The sequence below is a fragment of the Uloborus diversus genome, chromosome 1 (genome assembly GCF_026930045.1).
Source record: "Uloborus diversus isolate 005 chromosome 1, Udiv.v.3.1, whole genome shotgun sequence".
In the NCBI taxonomy this organism is placed as follows: domain Eukaryota; kingdom Metazoa; phylum Arthropoda; class Arachnida; order Araneae; family Uloboridae; genus Uloborus; species Uloborus diversus.
The window spans coordinates 250,357,673-250,371,038 of record NC_072731.1 but is presented as its reverse complement, the minus strand read 5'-3'; the positions used below and the strand labels follow the sequence as shown (position 1 = coordinate 250,371,038).

The 13,366-nt window shown below is 34.7% G+C and overlaps 1 protein-coding gene across 1 annotated transcript in view; it reads left to right on the top strand.

Annotated features, from left to right (window-relative positions):
- LOC129219867 (uncharacterized) overlaps positions 1-13,366 on the top strand; it is an 80,948-nt gene that overhangs the window by 30,568 nt on the left and 37,014 nt on the right. The gene's annotated exons all lie outside the window — the stretch shown is intronic.

Sequence of the window (13,366 nt, the reverse complement as noted above, 5' to 3'; positions counted from 1 at the left end):
GTCTTCTCATTGGTTGAAGAAGGCCTCGACTGGCGGTTTGGCTGTCTAGGGAATATGAGAGTAATGGTTATTTATACCTATTAAATCCATAGATGTAAACTAGATGCCCAACACCGTAGCTACAGCAACTGGCCGCCATTGAAGAATTTTTGAAGTAAACGGATAAAAGCGTAGCCTACTAGACTGCAACCCTGTTTGCATCCTATCAGGCTACGGTAAGAGTTGTTTGCTCTTGTACATTTTTTGGACGCTTGCCCGTTTACTGGAAGAGCTCTCGGTTGTCCATGGAACTGGTTTCTCATTGTTGTATCTCGTTTATGCTACATCTATGATTTAACTGCGGTCGAGTGCTATACTGCCGTGCTAAGCACAGATGTGGTATCTGCACATTTTATCAAAATTGAGTTATTGTCACCAGGTGGTCGTTAGTAATTTAATTTACCTAAATCTCAAGTTTTTTGGCGATTTGTGAACGCGAAATATTAAAAAAAGCTTTAAGAAAAAAGTCGTAACTGCAAATTTGCTTAGTTTGCTAAAGCAATTTGAACGTAAGTGACAAATACTAAGCCTTTAAAGTGGCATCTGCGCAGTTACCACTTTTTTCCTTAGTAATTTGTAGATACGACTTTTATACCTTAGTAAAGCAGCGTATTTAATAATGTAGCAGTTTATTGTAACACAGAATATTAAAATTAGTTTACCGTTGAATAGTTGATACAGGTTGGTAATAAAAACTAATACAACTTTGCACAACTGTTAAAGTAAATATTCAGCTTTTTCTATTCAAATGGTAATTTAAAATGCAAATTCTAAAAATGAAATGCATGTAAAATATTCATATCTAATTCTTTCATGCAAAAAATAAATAAATAAATAAACAAATAAAAACGCATTTAATTCTACGGCCAGTAATATTTTTATTTAAGTATCGTCTGCTGCCAAAATTATCTTCATGCTCGATAAAAATGAATCTAGAAAATAAAACATTATAAACAACAAACATTCTTTGAATATAAAAAACAGAAAATTGTTATGGATTAATGTTTTAACTGTCCGGAGTTTTGAAAATGGTATCTTTCAGAAGGTAGATTTTGTTAGATTTGTATTAACAAAATAAAGCGAAACAACTAAGTCTAAAGAAAGCAGATGTTTTCAGTATTATTTAATGATACATTGAGCACGTTTTCTAAGCTACTTTTGTCGTATCTGTGCAGATACCCCTAAAAATGCTTAGTGATTGTCACTTACGGTGAAAATAGCTTAGTATATGAAAAGGTTTTGCAAAGAAAATTTGTCGTAACTACATTTACTAATTTTAAATTAAGATTTTTACAAAAATGCTCTCTTACGGTTTTTAGATAAGTTATTTACGAAACAACTACCGCAAGTTGAGTATTTAATTAAGTCATAAATCAAAGAAACGAGTTGTAAAACTTTAATCGTCAATTTCTCATTTTGAGCTCTACTGCAGATACCACATCTGTGCTTAGCACGGCAGTATAGCAGATAGCGAAAGTCAGTGATCACTATGTTGTCGACCATTGCAATTGAATTTCTTTGAACGTCTCAGTTTATGTATTTTATATCGAAAATATAGACGTAAATCATCTAAACGTTATTTTTGTTGTCACCTCTTAGAAATAATTCAACTACTCTCCATCCCGAGAGAAATACTTAAGAAAAAAGTTCAGCAATGAGAAACATGAAACTGCATTTTACCATACTTTTTAAAGAAAATTACCAGAGTAAAAGTCGATAAAACAGAAGTCAGACATTGTATTAGAATGAGAACGATTTCAAAACATTAAGTAACTAAAATAGAATCACGAAAAAATTTATGGTTTCTTACATTGAAATAATGATTATTTCCTTTATTCTAAACCTTCCAAGTAGATCATCTACTATATCAATTTTAAAGTTGTATGATACGTAAAACATGAATTAAGTATAAAAAAAATTTAACTAATATACTTTTCTGAAACATTTTTCACATGAACCATTATGTTCTAAAACGAAAAGTGTTCGTAAACCGTATTCTTTTAGGTAATCCAGTTAACGTATCTTCCATTTTACTGATAAAATGTACCAAAAGAGTTTTACAACTAAACAAAAACGTGAGCGTGGTGAATTATTCCTCAAACCATTTACGATTTTCGGCAAATTGTTTCCAAAAACAAACTCCGGTAATCAGATCATCCAAGGGCGGCCATTGCTCTGTTCATAAAAATGATCACCTGTGTTCTCTCAGAAAACAATTATTATTGAAACACCATCCCCATCAAAAAATATTTCCCGCGGCCAAAACGGAAAAGGAACACAACAAAAGTGACTAGATTTCTGCGTGGTTCAGTGCTTCTGAGCGCTTCATTGAATAATGTATTGACGGCAGAAAGACACGTTAGGAAAATGCGAAGCGTAATGTAAATATGACAGAAATACTCGTAATCTGGTCTTTTCGTCACTTTGGGGAGGAAGATTAAATGTCTTGCCAGTCAAAAAGGAAATATATCTGTAAGAATGCTATTCGAATGTCTAAGGGAAATATTTTCCCATATTTTAATTTTCTAGAAAGTAGTTAAATAATTATTATTTTTCAAATTCTTCATTTTAAGAAATTTGTAATATGTTCGTAAGCAGGTATAGCAAGTTCCCACAAGGAAATGATGGCAATAACTTAAAGAACAGGCTGACAGCACTATTACAAGTAAAATTACGTCAATATGCTTTTTAATTACTTTTTATGTGCCTTATTATTATCGCCATTTCATATTTTATCTGTATTTATCAGTGTTCACAAAATATTACGTAAACACATGCTAAACGTATATAGTGGCTAAAACAAGGTGAAATTTCTCCACCGGCCCGTTTTAACCTTCTTGAAAGCTAAGTAATTTTTTCATAATTTGGGGGAGGGGGGGGGGTTCTGAATCAATATTCGATACATCTACCGTTGTCTTAGCAAATGCTTCTGGTGTAAAGCTTTGTATATATTTTACTTTATTGATTGAAAGAAAAGGCGAAATTTTTGCAATTCGCTTTATTTTAAATCAGTCTTACAGAAAAATATAGATCTCAATGTGAATAGATTTTGGACGTTTATACAAAATTGATTCTTAATTTTAAAGAAATCTATATTTTCTAAAGCAGGGGTAGTTAGAAATGACACAAGCGGACACATTTAAACACTTTATATCTTATATGTTCGTATTTGTATGTTACTTAAATAAGGAGAAGCACTTTGAATGAGGAATATAAATTTGAGCAATAACATTACAAGTAATTTTTATTAGCTACGATTTTTTAGGCAGTCTTTTTTAACTTCAATCTCTTGTTTTAGAAATCTTCACAAGCTAATCCGTTATTCACTTTACATGCTGGTGTTACAAATGAAAAAGTAATTATCCTAAATAATCCTTCGCACTAAATTATTGTTAGACTCTTTTGGTCATCTACAATCAAATTTATCATTTACCGGGACATAGAGTAAACCGTTCGGGACATCGGAGTTTTCTCTGAAAACCAGACCGTTTGTTAAGCGTATCCATACTGCGCAAAAGTCTGGTTTCAAGCTAATTAAGTCTGACTACTTGAGTAGACATAAAACCCTAACTTGAACCCAACAGGAAATTTACGAGACTTTCTCAGGTGTACCGTTTATACTGTTAAAACTTAAACCAGGGATGAGCTTAAAGTGCCCAAGCAGGAAAAGGCCTGAAAACCCATTATAAAAATTAAAAAAAAAAAAAAAACATTAATATTATATGACCTCAAGAATGATTGAAGTACTGTCCGTTTTCGAAAGCAAAGTCTAGCACTCGGGATAGATTCCATTTTAAAAAGGGTGGTAGGTAGAATGGACACTTTCCTCTCGCACTTGCTATCTCTGTCTTTTTCGACGCTATTTTGGAAGAATTGCAAATGACGTCATTTTGCACCTTTTACTTCCGGGCTTCCCTCCCTATTTTGATAAAATCAGAGCAGATCTGCCGCATGCGCAAATAGGCGGAGAGTCTTCTGAAGGTTCTAACGAAAACAGATAGTTCTTGCAATACATCGACAGCCCGGTTATTACATCCAGAGACTGAAGTTCCGTCCTTGTTATGGACTCATTCGTCTGGAACAGAGAATAACAGAGATCGAGGCACATGTCATGTCGTTGAAGCTGTGCCAAAAAACTGCTTAATAAAGTAAATTTATCTCACCAGCGATAGTCCACGACCAGGACTATGACCTGGCCATATCTCTGTATGTGATAACCGGGCTATTAAAACATTGCATGTAGTTCTGACTTAGCCCTGGCTTAATTGACGGTAACTTACTGCTTAATACTGATTTAACTAATTAAAAATAATTTAGATGTCAAGGGCAAGTTTTTTTTTTTTTTTTTTTTGAGCAATCGCGATTGTTTATTGCTTTTATTTGACTCTTTTTTATGAGCTATCATTTTATTTTCCCACCAGCACCTTCTGCAGCATCACCGTCGACCGGCTCCTCACGATGCTGCTCTTATAGCGAAAGCCGTCTCCAGGTTGCATCCATATCCTGCACACACACGCGCATACATACACAACCACACACACACACACGCATACATACAGACACCTACACACACACATACTCATGCCTGCATGCAGACACAAACACACATGCCTACACACACATACACATTCCCCCCCCCCCACACACAAACAAAAACACATATGCCAACACACACATACACATTCCCCCCCCCCACACAAACAAACACTCATACACATACCCCACACACACACATAAACACACATGCCTACATACACACGCACACTCGTGACTGCAAAAAACATAATTTGAATTCAAGATGTCAAAATTCAAATTATTATTATTATTTTATTTTTATTTATTTATTTTTTTTTTTTGGTTTTAACATTTCTTCTAGCTTTTGACTTCCAACAAAGAAATTAATGAATTATACCATAAAAAATTTTAAAAACTGGTGTGCAATTTTTAGAGATATTAAAACCACTATTTATTGCATTGTGTTTAGTTTGTTATAAAATTTAAATATGCATTTTCCATTTCACTTTAACATTAATTCCCAGCACTGTAGATAAGAAGATACTTTTGAAGAAGAAAATTCCTTTACACTTCAGAGTTCCATTAAGTTTACCGTTACTCAATCCAGTAAACAAACTATGCGAGAACTCTCGCGTTGGAACTTTACGGCTTCACTTTTTCTTATGATCTCTCCCGAAGTGCAGAAAGATTCCGTTCGATATCCAATCACCTCGTTCCAAAAAAAATCGTTCCGGAACAAGGTGACCCCCACAATGCGGCGTCGCCTTGATTGAAGAATGCGACCTTTTCGATGAGGGTTGTTCCGGAAAGGAAAGAATTCCGATTACTTCCCCCCAATTAAAAGAAGCCTGCCGCCTACAAGTTCCCGACCTTTTTTAATTAAGGAATTACTATGAGTGCAACGTGATTCTCTGCGGTTGTCGAGTTGAAAGATGGCGTACTGTGGTTCTGAGACTAATTTAGAATTGATATTAAATAAATCATGTCTCGGTGGGAGAATTTTTCTTATTCTTTAGAGTTTAGATAATGAAGTTGGGGGGTAATATTTACAATCATTAGCACTTTTTTACTTACTCTAATTAATACATTTATCCTCATTTTCAAAAGCTAAGCAAAGGTCGACAAATAAACATGGATGTACATAAAATACAACGCCAAGCTCAGTCATTCCATCCGAGAACTGCAGTTTCGTGCTTTTTAGCACTCATCAGCCCGGAACAGGAAGTAACTAAACTGGAGGTGGAAAACCTCTTAAAGGAGCCAAGAGAGCCAAACAAACTGGTAGCTAATGTAGAATTATCACACTATACGAGTGACCGCAGCAATGGTGCGGGTCAACTCAAAGATTGAAGGCAAAGCTAAGTATTACCAGCTAAGTAAGGGCTCGCTAATTCTACTTTAGCTACCAGTTTATTTAGCTCTCTTGGCTCCCTTAAGAGGATTTTCGCCACCAGCCCATGTGATTCCTATTCCGGACTGATGAGTGCTAAAAAGCAAGAAACTGCAGTCCTCGGATGGAATAACTGAGCTGGTGGTATATTTTAAGTATTTCTGCCTTAGCCCTGGCTTGGGGCGGTAACTTACTACAAAAAAAGCTAAGTATTGCTTACTGCAAACATAGATATAGTTAGATACAAGCGCGCCCACATAGGGGGGCAGAAATGAGAACCAGAAACGAGAACTTATTTGCTTCTAGTGCTTTATTCTTTGCAAAAATGTATAAAAATTCCTTTTCCAGCCATTAATGAATAAGTTATGAAAAATGTCAAATTTCAACATCTCTAATCTGTACTGAAATCGGTTTCTATGGGGAAAATATTCTGCTAAATCATGGGGAAAGTTTTTGAGACCCCCCCCCCCTCTTCAAATTTTGCATATGGGCGCCCGTGGTAAGATATACAACGAGAAGCCGGATCATGGGCAACCGAACCCTTCTAGTAGACGGGCAAGCGTTCGAAAAGAGCAAGACTACAAACAACTTTTGCCATAGTCTAATAGTATGCAAGCAGCATTGTATCCATGTACGCTGCGCTTTTGCCCGTTTAATACTCCAAGTTTTGAACGTCCAATGATGGCCAGTGGCTGTCGCTACGGTGTTGTACGGTCTATAGTTGGGGCAAACCTAACCTGGCAGCGTTGTACGGCTGTGATTAGGATCTGCGCAACGTCCACAATCCTGCCAGGTTAGATTTGTCCCAGCTATACAGGGTAGTCCGTTTTAACCTGCAAGACCTTTATTTTCGCAACCGTTAGTTCTAGGTGTATACTTCCAATTGAAAAAATGTTCAAAATCAGTTGCAGAGTTAAGATAACGAAAGTTTGAAGCAAGAATAAATATAAGTCAAAACATACAAAATTTAACTTTTTATACGGGCACTAGGTTTTCTAACTTATATTTAGGGAAATAATCCCCATTGAAAGATAAGTTTTTCTTTCATGCTTTGCTTTTCTTTCATGTAAACTGTGTTAAATCTTTCCAAACGTTTCTCAGCTTTTTGCTTTAATTGAATTTTTGTGTGCATTGAAGCTTGTTCGTAAGTTCAAAGGTTTCTCTAGTTCGAAAATTATTCCCATATTAATAATGAAAAATTCGTATTTCTCAAAATCAGTAATTGCCGAGTGATTTACCACTTTATACATAAACTAACACAAAAAACTTGACATTTGTGCGACCAAAATCTGGGAGATATTCCAGTTTAAAGTTTTAAAGGACCGTGCAAAAGATGAGATTGGAACTTACCGCCCTTTCAGAAGAATGACAGGAGGTCAAAGTAAAAAAAAAAAAAAAAAAAAAAAAACAAGGTATTTATATTTTTCATTGTTATTCAAAAATAAATGCAAATGTCATGCCGTGATACGCAAAAACACACGAGAAAACCTCGAACAATTTGAAAAACCACACTCTATGCACACGTATAATTTTACACACTTGTTAATTGCTATATTTCCCCCAAAAGGCGTTATTGACGGTGAGTGAAAAGTGGTGTAAGTCACAAAGCGCTGCGTTTCATGTCTCGGTGAATATTGGTCGTACTAATTTCAAGTTGTTGGAATTTGTATTTTTTGACTGATTTTTATTTTCACTTCAAACTTTCAATATCTGAACTCTGCATCTGATTTTGAACATTTTTGCAACTGGAAGTATACATCTAGGACTAACGGTTGCGAAAATAAAGGTCTTGCAGGTTTAAACGAAACACCCTGCAGTTACACAACATCTATGTAAATACATAGCTCACTCTACCTCTATACAGTAAATAGCAACTTCTCCATCAGTGGCAGATTTTAAGGTTTTGGGACCTGCCGCAATGAATTATTGTGGCCCCGTGGCTCCCACATGGGGAAGACTAAAGGATAAAACAGCAGTAGGGGTCCGGTAGGAGAAAAGTGAGGTAAAATTACATTTTAAATGTAAAATTCACAAAACTTCAAGAAGGCCGTCATCGTCTCTCAAAATTGTGGATTAAAAAAATGTGGGAGCATTTGTGGGATACAATCTCTAAAAGTTTTATAAAACCTAAATTAAAAACGCAAAGTGCATTATGTTTCATCATACAGTTGACAACTGTGAAGTTGACCACCCTTGTAATTTGATCACCTCTCTAAGTTGACCGCTTTTTTTCATGCACGGAATTAGCCCTTCCCATATTAACCAACCTCTGTAAGTTGACCACTAAAGTAGTGCACTGCAAGTGGTCAACTTACACAGGTATTAGCGTACTGCACAGCAAACTAGACATTTAAAATACATTAAATCTGAAATCCAAATGCAATTACATGTCCCATCAGCTTAAAGTTGCATCAAAGAAGAAAAAATGCACTCATTGTGTAAAGAATCATTTTCTTCAGTTACCGCACTACCTTTTTGAATATTCCAACTCCCAGTAGTTTAACCGTGCAATTAAAGGTTGCTCAACATTAGAAAAAATACGTCGTTCTAATTTAAGTTCGTTATTTTGCTAATTGCTGTAGAGAAGGAAATATTAAATGTAGGCACTGGGGAAATCATAGCTGGGGAAAATAATTTAATAATCATATGAGGCGGTGAGAAGCAAAGGGATGTAAGTGGACATTTTCAAGTTTTGAGTAAAACGCGTTTAAAGATAATATCCTAGGTAGGCTTTCATTGAAATTTTTTTCTAAATCATGCTCTATAGCAGCAACTACCAGGGCTACTAGTACCATCTCTTGCCCCAAGACAGAAGAAAGGTCCACCTACCATTTTTACTGGTTATCTCCAAATTTTTAATTTTGCCACTTACATCCCTTTGCTTCTCACTGCCTCATATTTCTTTCATGTAAACTGTGTTAAATCCTTGCAAAAGTTTCTCAGCTTTATGCTTTAATTGAATTTCGGTGTGCATTGAAGCTTGTTCGTAAGTTCAAATGCTTGTCTTTTTTGTGTGGAAGTTCGCAAATTATTTCCATATTAATAATGAAAAATTCGTGTTTCTCAAAATCAGTAATTGCCGAGTAATTTACCACTTTATACATAAATTAGTTGTAAAATAAATCTGAGGTGGCTAATTCCACTGAACTACCTAGCCTATCCATTAGCATGGGTGTGTTTGATGTCTAAAAAAACGAGGTGCGGGTACTGGTGTGTGAGCGTATAAGTTCATAATTCTTAAATCTCATGTCTTTCATGACTCTTTCGGTTTGTTTGTTGTTGTTTTTTTCGAAGAGGGGGGGGGGATTTTAAGCACTTTTGTAAACCTATAAAGTGTAGTTAAACCAGAGAGTGGAGCTTTCTAGTTTGAATTGTGGTGGGAGATAGTCAGGCTGTTGTTATAGCTGTTACTCCCATGCACGTACTCAATCAGGGAGTTTTCAATCGACAGGGCAATGTACTACTGTGTTTGTAATTTATTTTCTCCTATTTTATAGGTGAAATGATTTTTTTTAATCCCTTGATTGAAATAAAATTGAATTGAATTATGCTCGAGTAACTTATTTTCCTTTGCATTACTTTATTCATTTATTTCTCTCTTTTTTTTTTTTTTAATTTTTTACTAGTGGCACCTGCACGGCTTTGCCCGTAGTAGAAAATCAAAAGGTCTTTTGGTTCGCCTTTTTTTTACAAATAATATATGATGAATTTCTCGCCAATGGTTTGCCCGTATTTCGGTTCCACGTTATGATAACTTGGTAATTTACTCGTCCATCTTATGATAATTTTGCTCTTGAAAATGTTCTTAAAATTAAAATAGAAAAAGAATAAAATCGAATTTTCAAAAAATCGCTTCGAGGTGCACAATTCCATGCTACAAACTAATTCTGTGCCAAATTTCATGAAAAACGGCCGAACGATCTTGGTGCTATGCTCGTCACAAAGATCCTGACAGATATCCAGACAGAGACTTTCAGCTTTATTATTAGTAAAGAAAACATGTCATGATTATAACATGGAGGTTATTAACTCAAGAACTTTAGTGGACAAAAAATCGACTCTATTTTTTCAATTATTTCAAGCTTCACTCTTTTAATGAATCTATATCGATTTTCACTTGAAAGTGTTGGATGCATTCGCAGAGCTTAGTGGTAAAAACTGCTGTGTGACAAATAAATAAATCTGATGTTATCGTCTTAAAAGTTTCCAGCTTACTCTTTGCTTTGCGTAATCTGAGTATACGCAACTCCAATAAACTATAGGGGGCGCTGCAGCCACTGTCTAATGGCGGATGAAAAAGGTAAAACAAACAAATGCCGTAACTTATAACTTGCTTTGACGCTTAGAGAATGACACTAATTTTTCATCGTGTTTATGGGAAGCTTTCTTTTCTATTCCTCTGAAATTACATTACACCATAAACTGTCTGAAGCCTGTAATTTACCCCAAAGAAAACACGTGGAATGGAATGTTTTACTTTTTTCGGTAGTATTGTTAATCATCACAAGGTAGCGTATTCGAGCTCTGGAGTTGCGAATGATCATTGGTGTAGTGATGAAACAAATTGTAAGTTTTAAAAATTTTAGCCGCGAACTTTATTTTGGAATCTAATAATATATTGAGAAAAATATGGTTAGTTAAAAGTAATTTTATTTAAGAATACTAAATAGAATTGTGCTAATGTTACATCTTCTATTTGTCGTCTTCTAGACTTTGCTTAATCTTGTGTAGAGGCAACATTGTTTTTAGAACACAGACAAAAAAAAATTTTAACTGAAGTTTCCAACGATATTTTTCTGTCAGCCCCGTTTAAACGAATACCGTCGGTTTCAAGAAATATTATTCGGTTAAGCGGGGTATTTGACTAAGCGGGGAAATTTTCTTTACCTTTCCAAATTGACAATATTTTTCTTAAAACGCAATAATAATAAATCAATAGCTATATAAAGAAAGTAATTGATGCTATTTGTGAAAGATTTTTGAAATAACCTAAGTAAATAACAAAACATTATAAGAAAAAAATTATAAAAAAGTAACTTACAACTGGAGTTACAAAATCGTTTGTTTTTGCTCTACATTATTTTTTTTTAAAAGATCATAAGAGTGGATTTCTTGCTGAAGGTGTTTTTTGAACGCTTTTCTTACTTCACTTTAGAACTCTTTTTTTTTTTTTTTTGGTCTTCGTCTACATTTAATATCTGTATTTAAAAGTTTATTTTCTAACAATGTTTTTAGTTTTCCATGCTATTTGATTTAATTGTCAAACATATTTATTGCTTTTTTGCAATGGCAACGATAAAAAAAAAGTAGATCGACTTGGTTGGCGGAAAATATTTTTTTATTTTTACGTGGATAATGGGGTCATTTCCAAAATTTTAAAAGTATTTTTTTCTGAAAGAGCATGCTTAAAAGCACAGGATCTGACGATTTTTTTAATATTATGTCTAAGTTTAATATCTAAAAACAATTATTTTAATCTGTGCTCTTTCATTGTTTACGCTCCTGCCGATGACATCACAAATGATGAAATGCCAATCACTGTTGCCATTCACAGAGCAGAATATTTAATTGGCTTCCTTACTCACATGTGTTGGCAACGATACGGTTGATAGCAAGCGTAGAGCGCAATACTTAATTCGCTTCTTGATTATCTCAACGTGGAAACGTGATAGACAGATGCGCCAAAATGCTTCATTTGTGACGTCATCAAGACCAAGCCTTATTTTCAAAATCGGCCATTTTAAAAAATTAATTAAAGTAGGCATTGGGGTAGTGAAAGTTTTTTTCTCGCTGCATGTTACTCTTTTTGCTTGTTCTATCAACTTCAGTGACTAAAAGTAGTACTTTTGACTGAAGGAAACAACCCCATTGTTCTTAAATTTCTTTTTAGTTTTTTAAGAACTTTCGCAACAAAAATGTTTGCGCAAATATTATTCGATTATCCGGGGAAATTATTTGATTAAGCGGGGATCGTTAACATTGCGTCTATGGGAAAATGTTCGGTTCCGAAAAGTTTTATTCGTATGAACGGGGTATTCTTTTATCCGTTACCCGATTAAGCGGGGATGACAGTTTTTTCGTACTCCATTTCTTCAACTCGGAGAATTTTAAAAGCTTTATTTAAAAAGCTTCTAAAAGAGAAACATAATATGAATAAAATAAATACAAAAACATGTTTTTCAAACCAAAAATCACCATTTATTCAAAAATGTCACTTAACGTATCCACTAAGCTTTTCAGTTATTCGTTAAACAAATCACCTGTCATTGTAAAGCCTGTTAAGCCGGTAGTTTTAAATAATCATCTTTCTTTCTTAGGTCAATTAGTTGTCAATGTGTACTTAAGAGGGTTTGAAATGGCAGACTCCAACAGGTTTTTTTTTTTTTTTTTTTTTTTTTTTTTTTTTTTTTTTTTTTTTTTTGAGCAATCTCGATTGCTTATTGTTCTCACTTGACTGTTTTTGGCATCTTTTGATTTTTCCTACCGCCACCCTCCGCACCATCACCGTCGACGGCCTCCTTACGATGCTGCTCCTATAGTGAACGCCGTCTCCAGGTTGCATCCATGTCCTACACACACACACATACATACACAACTAAACACACACACGCACAAACACATACACCTACACACACATTCACCTACACACACATACACCTACACATACACACATATGCCAGCACACAGACACAAATACACATGCCTACACACACATACACATAACCCCTACACACAAACACATACCCCCACACACAAACACACACGCCTACATACACACACTCGTGATTGCGAAAAACATAATTTGAATTCAAGATGTCAAAATTCAAATTATTTTTTTGTATTTTAACATGAGAAAATCCCGATAATAATTGAATTTTAACTCGGGATGCTTAAGTAAATAACCTTAAAACTAAAATAGCAAAAGGTAGATCAAGTCTTGGCTTGGTGTGACCTCTAGATAATCAAGTCAAATCCATCCTTAGGTCTAATGAATTTTTACGATTCTCACGGAGCTTACAACTTGATTTCAAATTGCCCTGTGTCTAATTCGTTAAAGTTATTATTTTTCCTCGGGAAAAAATAACGGGCATGTTTTTTTTACTTAATTTGAAACGGAGATTAGTCTCGCAAAGAAATTCGCTCCAGTTGTCAAAGTTCGGATTCAAAGATTTGAACACGCTTCCCACCTACGGAAAGACAGCATTGTTTTACTTGTATGCGAGCAATGACTTAAAAATTTTAACTTTACATTCATAGGGACTTCGATTTCATTGTTGGTAGACAAGGAGGCTCAATGACTTAAAAATTTTACCTATTGCTATTTTCTATTTGTTGGCAAATAAAATACTTGTAATCGGTTTTTATAAAAAAAATAAGACTGATTTTCAGTTTAGCAAAGCTTAGAAGTTATGGTTTTCTTTC